At 30.9% G+C, this 7,483-nt stretch overlaps 1 long non-coding RNA gene across 3 annotated transcripts in view; it reads left to right on the top strand.

Annotated features, from left to right (window-relative positions):
• The first annotated feature begins 994 nt into the window (after positions 1–994).
• Positions 995–7,483, top strand: part of LOC117182034 — a 34,471-nt gene continuing 27,982 nt past the window's right edge. The window contains exons 1-3 of one of the 3 annotated variants that reach the window (XR_004468248.1): positions 995–1,098; positions 1,155–1,337; positions 1,507–2,271. This is a non-coding gene — a long non-coding RNA (uncharacterized LOC117182034). Of the gene's footprint in view, positions 1,099–1,154; positions 1,338–1,506; positions 2,272–7,483 lie in introns of those variants that run through there. The other 2 variants (XR_004468250.1, XR_004468249.1) reach the window with 2 other exon arrangements.

The raw sequence follows: 7,483 nt of genomic DNA, 5'->3' as shown, positions 1-7,483 counted from the left end.
TAGGATTGAATTAGATGATTATTATAAGATTGATCATTAATTATCGGCAGGATGGACGAATGCGTGCGTCACAGACAGCTTCTGATACGCAGTCATACGTGAAGTACCCCGTGATGGCGATATGAGATGCATTACGCACGCACTCTACCTACTTATCAGAGCATTACGACAGTTGATGACAGCGTGCATGCGTTATGTCTCGCACACCGTGCCTCGCACGCATGAGAGCACTGTGCGTCGCACGATTGTCATCTGGGCAAGCAAACAAGCCTTATGTCACTAGGGGGTTATGTGTTCGTGTTTAGGCAAATTGTAGAGAAGACGGACACATACAGGCTGGGTCGACTCCCATGGGCGCGTTTGACCACTTATAGCGACAGTAGCGCAATCTACAATGAGGTAGAAAACTAAAGCGTATCCATGCGTTCGTGCACGTAAATGTGTATATTATTTGAATGTGTTGCATGAATTAAAATTAGAGAAAATAAACGAATTGATTCAAAATTATACAAATTTAAGACGAAAAATGTGTAAATACTGTTTCCTGTACCATTTTTCGGCATAAATTTGTAATATTTTGCAATAATTCTCCAATAAATGAAGAATTACATAAAACATGAAATGTAACCTTTTTTCAACATTTTATTTATTCGCATTATAATAGAGAATTGAAATCAGTGACATCCTGGCACAGCACAAAGATTTCAATTTCTTTAATTTTGTTTATTTTTCAATGTCCTGATTTCACTAATTTCACTTCATACGGCGAAACACAACTTTTTTGAGCTTAGCAAAATTTGAAGTTTGTTGACGAAAACATAACCTCAACGAACATTAGAATGTCGGCGCCAAGATATTTTAAGAAAATATTACCCTCACTTATGCCCCTACAGTAGAGCCATCTACAAGGAGGTGGATAATTATAAAAGTATATGTGATCACACGCGCCAATGGGAGTCGACCCAGCCTGAACACATACGTTTAATGTACGTTCGAGCTTTAAATTTAATTCGTCGGTAAAATCAGCATATACTAAACAACCGTAGTCAAAGTGGGGAAAGATTAGACTTTTAACCAAAATTATCCGAGTGGAAGTAGGTAAAGAGTCCTTATTCCTATATAGTTGTACTAAAATACTGTATGTTTTCCTCAAGATGTTCTGAACCTGTTTCTTCCAGGATAAGGTACGATTAAGGAAATATCCCGGATCTTTAAACACTTCCGAGAAAGGGATAATGAGACTCTCAATATAAAGTGGTGGAAATGATGCCAGAGTTTCAAGCGACAGAGATGAGATAGCTCTGACAACAATTGCCTGAGTTTTGCCCGGGTTAAGAGTGAGTCTATGTGCAATCTCTTTATAATTGCATTGATTAAAGGAATCTCTAATCTTATCTTGAACTAAGTTCCTGAGTTTACAAAATTCAGCTAGTATTATACTGCTTTTTGTTCTTTTTGCAAGTCGGCGCTTGCCATCTCGTTCCTTCATCAGATTTTTAATTCTAGGTGCGATCCAGGAGGCAGCTTTATTTAATTCTTTAGGGACGTGTAGCGGTGAAAATTGGTTAAATGCAATGACTAGATAATTAGAGCGTCAATTTTATTATTTATATCTATAACTAGTAATATTTTTGCCCAATCATACGTCATCAGGTGTTCGTGGAAAGTATATTCATCAATATTAGAGAGATTGCGAACCAGCCTTTGGGTTGGTATTGAATTTAAATTATAGGAAAATTTTTAAATAATGTTAATCAAGTCGTGGTTATTGTGTATATACACGCCTGTCAACTGGCCGTCAGCTAGCAGAAAAATCATAAGAGTGAAAGAAATAGATGGTACTTTTCTTTTAATTTTCGACTCTTTGTCTCTTTTATGACTTTTCTGCTGGCTGGCGACCAGTAAACAGGCGTGTAAATACACCATTAGAGAGAAAAGGGACGGCATGTTGTTCGTGGGAGATAGTCTATAATCATTAAGTCGATACGAGAAGACTCTGTCAACTCTGTGGAAAATAATTGGCGACATTCAGCGCACTCTGCGATGGGCAGTCGAACTTCGCCGACCGTCCATGCGTTGTGCATGTATATTTATACGTCTATCCTTAGATGTGTTGTATCTCAAAAGAATTAACCAAAAACGAAGAAAGATAAAATGAAGCAAATTATTAACGCAAAATGAGAAATAAGCGATCATTAGAATTCTGTTTCTCATTATATGTGTCTCATTAACTTCAGTTTGCCCTTATTTTTATAAACGAAATAATTCCATTATGATTGAAGATATACATTGGAATTTTTATTTTTTAATAAGCAACTTTGACTTACAGTTTACAAATTCTTATGACATATTATTTTGAAAAATGTTAACTTATTAAACGTCGTGTTAAGAACTTATGACATATCACTTGCTAATCATTAATTTCTTCAAGTCCACAATCACTTACTGAACACGTTTTTTTATCCATTTTAAATAATTGTTCAACTGCCACTAGTGCATTATGCTGTAGACGATAACAAACAATGCCTCTCAACCCCCCGCTCAACACGGGGGACACTTTAAGTTTGAGCACTAAAAACACAGACTGACGCGTGCTGATGGCACGAGACTGCGTTGGTCAGAAATGGTCGGAAGGGGGGAGCGGGAAGCCTAAGTGATTGCGTCGCACGACGGCCATCAGCATTTTCAACAACTGACGGCGCCTTTTAAACTTGTTATCTCACTTTGAAAGTATGAACATCGTTATAAAATTGATCAAAATTCAATTGAAAATTAAAAATGTATTAATTTATTTAAAAAGTAAGTACTCAAAGTTAGAAAAATTGGATTAAACTTTAAAGATGAATTTTTGTAAATACTTCAACAAATATCTGAACAGTAATTCTAAATTTTATGCAATTAAAATTACAAATTGCGGTTTTGAAAAATAAGTGAGTCAAAATTATAATTTTATTTACGTCATTTATGAAAAAAATCATTTAAATATAATAAGTTAGAAATAGTATTTGGAAAATGTTCACATTTTTTCTTAGGAAAAGGCAGACTAATGATTTTTATTATTTTCTTCATATGAGGGAATTTGAAATATTTAAACATAATAATATATCTAGGATTTAATTAATTGTTAATTTAATTAATGGTTAATAATTGATATTCAGAAGGATGGACGCACGCGTGCGGTACAGGCAGTGTGTCATACCCAGTCATACGTGAAGTACGTCATGATGGCGATATGAGACGCATTACGACAGGTACTGTCAGCATGCGTGAGCAGAGATGAGGTGGGAGATTGCCGAGATAATGGAATAAGAGAATGTGAAAAATATGCGCTTGTAACTGCGCCCTCTGGGCGGATTACCTAAGAGTTACTTTGAAGGCGCAAGTTACGAGTCGGTAATTGACGAAAGTTAGCAATTTCTAAAATGATTTACCAATTAAGGGCATGCGACATAGTGGAATTCCTACATTACCAACCTCTTTTTTCTATTGAACAAAATTTTTTTTTGAACCATAGAACTTTTTTTGTAAATCAAATATCGAACTCAAAATTTCAGGAGAGCATCAGAAGACATTATCCTACGTTTATGTACTACATTTGAATCGAAATTTGGCAAAAAATTTCAGAAATAATTTTTTTGTTAAATTCCGATTCAAATGCAGTACATAAACGTAGAATAATTTCTTCTTATGCTCTCCTCAAATTTTGAGTTCGATATTTCATTTGCCAAAAAAGTTCTATGGTTCACAAAAAAATTTTGTTCAATGGAAAAAAAGAGGTTGGTAATGTAGGAATCCCACTGTGTCGCATGCCCTTAAGTTTCTGCCAAAGTTAGTTACCACAAAGATATCTTTGTTGCCGATCTGACAGTTTTGGATGACTTCGGTGGTCTTCTATTTATATCTCGATTCCCATCAAAAAGAAATGAAAGAAATTGGCGATTATGATGTTTCGCGTTATTCTTAATTTCATGCATGAGTCGATTCCGAGGTTATGTTCTTCAGGTGTATATAATATGCATATTATTACTATTATATATATATATATATCATTGATGTTAATATTTTAATTATAAAATATTATATTAATATTAATGACTATCTCACTATCTTTTAATAGAAATAGTTCAACTTTCAACTAAAACAATTAGTTTTTTGAAACAAATTTTTTTTTTAATAAAACACATAAATTAAAAAAAAAAATTTTGAATTTGTTTTCAACAAAATAACTAAATTTTTTAACAGAAAATTTAATTTTTATCAAAAAGGCCGAATTGCATCCTAAAAAAGGCATTTTTAATAAAATACATGAACTTTGCACAAAACAAATTTATTTTCCACCAAGTCTAATTTTCTATACAAAAATTAATATTTAATCATCGTCAATTTTTCTACAAAAAAGAATTATTTTTTTGTAGTTAAAAGAAATTAATTTGTAAACAAAAAAACAACAAAAAAATCTTTACAAAATAGTTCAATTTTCAAAAAACAAATTTTTTCAACTAAATTAATAAATCATCTACAAAAAAAAACTAAATTTTCAACAAAGCAGTTCCACTTTCAACATGAAAAGTTGAAAATAATTCAAATTCTTTGAAATTGCTTTAAATTATTAAAATTAATTGAAAATGTTCGAAATGTTTTAAAACATCCTAAAATATTAAAAATCTCTTGAAATTTTGCAATGCTCTTGAAAATTCCTTGCAATTTTAAATATATCCTAAAATATTACAAATCCTTTAAAATCTCATACTAAATTATTGAAATCAATGGAAAAATCCTTGGAATCTCTTCAAATATCCTAAGATGTATCAAATCCTTTAAAATCTCATATTAAATTATTGTAATCAATGGAGAATTCCTTGGAACCTTTTAAAATACTCTCAAATATTTCGAAATCTTCAAAATATTTTGAAACATTTTGACATCTTTTCAAGATTTATAAGGTACTTTGGAGTTTTTTTAACAGCCCTGCTGTAATTGTTAAAATTCTTAGAAATTCCTTTAAATTATAAAAATGAATTGAAAATTCTTTGAAATCTTTTTAAACATCCTCAAATATTTAAAATCCTTTAAGATCTTTTGAGATCTATTGAAAATTCTTTGAAATTTAAAAAATACCCTGAAATATTTCAAATCCTTTAAAATAACATATGAAATTACTGTAATCAGTGGAAATTTCCTTGGAACCTTTTAAAATACTCTCAAGTATTTCGACACCTTCAATATCTTTTAAAACATCTTCACATCCTTTAAACATTTCTAACATACTTTGGAACTTTTTTAAATAACTTTGCAAAAATTGTTAAAATTATTTGAAAACCCTTTAAATTAGAAAAATAAATAAAATATTCCTTGATATCTTTTGAAACATCCTCAAATATTTAAAATCCTTAAAAATCTTTTGAAATCTCTTGAAATTTTTAAAAGATTCATATTGAAATTGAGAAAAAAGAAAAAATTTAAAACGTTCAATATTGAAATGTTTGTATATTAGAGTTTTGAACATGGAATCAATACAAATTAAAAACTTTCGAAATCTTATTTTCAACTATGAAAAATAAGTAATTTTCAGCTCGATGGAATTCAAGTCTTCAAAATTTGAATTGTAAGCTTAAAAGTTTATTTACAAAAAATTATTAATCATAAATAAATTGAAAGCGTTCAAAATCAAAGGCTTCGAGACTCAGAAGACGTGCGCAAAATATACGTATAACCAAATTCTAAAAAAAGTTTATGTTCCCCAGGATTCACCGCGCATTTCAAATAATTAGTTACGAATTAAAAACAATGTAACACAATATTAGAATGCGTTCACAAAAATTCTCGGGACGTGGTTTCTTTGGGAAATTGTTCTTAAATCTTTTTTTGCGAAATCTTTCTTATTCGTTGAAATCATTGCATTATTTGTAATCTATAATTAGTGAAAAAAATCTTATAAAATGTTTTGAAACATTTAAACTCTTCCAAATGTTTTAAAATCTTCGAAATCTGGTGAACTGTAACCTTTTCAAAATCTTTGAAACCCTTTACATCTTTTAAAAGTTTAAAAATCTTTGTGAACTTTTTATGAAATATTTAAAATCATTTTAAGTCTATATAAAAAAAACGGTGAAAAAAGTTCGAAGAGTGCGGCAACCAAAGCCATTATTTGCATCTGTTGGCACCTTTCATCTTCTCAATAATGCTTAAGAATTCGGCGAAATTCTCGGAAGATGATGTTCCAGGTGCAAAATTAGTACACGAATCAATAGAAGAGCACAGTATTGAGCAGCTGAAACGATGCCCTAAATGTAGAAAACCACCATTAAAAGGAAAAAAACGTGATTCAGTGGAAAGGATAGTTAAGGTTTTGTATGGCAGGTATAAATATTTTCTTTTATACAAGATTTGCAGTTTAGAACTTTGTTTGAATAAATAATTAATATTCATACAAATATAAAATAATACAATATTATATTTTCTACTTCTCTTTTTCAAGTTTAGACAATAAAAAACAATTTGTTAGTGATTACCTGGTATAAGGAATGTACTAACAAATTTTCCTTGTTTCATATAAACTGGTTATAAATACATAATTATAATAGTTTTGCGTTCTCAAGTGAAAGTATCAAATAGATTTGATTTTTATCAAAAAATTTAGCAGGTTCGAAACCCCGATAACAATGCTTCGTTTAATATGTACGCAAATGTTAGCAAAGAAAGAAAATATCAATGCCTTTCAAGGTCGATGAACACCTAGCTTATAAGAATAATTCGCCGTTTCTTACCTCACATCATTTTAATCTCAGATTCATCGTTGCAATTTTTATAATCATACGGATTACAATTTTCGTTGCAGTTAGTCAAAAGCGTTTGATTCCCATATTTTATTCAATAAGTAAAACAACCGATTTTATCGCTAAATAATTACGTACGACCTGCAGATATTCACTTTATTTATTAAATTAAGATCGAAGTACAAAACGATTCTGACACTTGCCAAACGTCAAATATAACTCACGTACCCTTACATTAGTGAAAACCAAATCCAATTTTTGAGAAAGTACTAAATGCACGTCCCGAATGTATTTATGACCAATTTAATATTTTGTTACATTTTTTTTTAATTTATAACGAATTATTTATTTGAAATGCGTGGTGAATCCTGGGGAACATAACCTTGTTTCAGAATTTGGTTATACGTATATTTTGCGAACCTCTTCTGAGTCTCGAAATCTTTAACCAATCGGCGCAAGATATCGAGCGCGGGAGATTTGGAAACCGAATTAAAATCGCCTATATAGTACTTTTTTGCCTCACACCAATGCAAGACGGGTTGCATTGTATGCTAGAGTTTATAAAATTATATTCCCTATGACTACATAGTCAATGTCCTTACTGTATGTATGTACGAGGGTGGATTGATAAGTTTCCGGCCTGACCAAGAAAAACAACGTTTTTAAGAATTTTTTTTTTTATTTCTCAACATAATCTCCTCCAAGGC

The sequence above is a fragment of the Belonocnema kinseyi genome, chromosome 10 (genome assembly GCF_010883055.1).
Source record: "Belonocnema kinseyi isolate 2016_QV_RU_SX_M_011 chromosome 10, B_treatae_v1, whole genome shotgun sequence".
NCBI classification, from domain to species: Eukaryota; Metazoa; Arthropoda; class Insecta; order Hymenoptera; family Cynipidae; genus Belonocnema; species Belonocnema kinseyi.
Note: the sequence above shows the minus strand (reverse complement) of the source record. Positions and strands in the feature narration are given on the sequence as shown.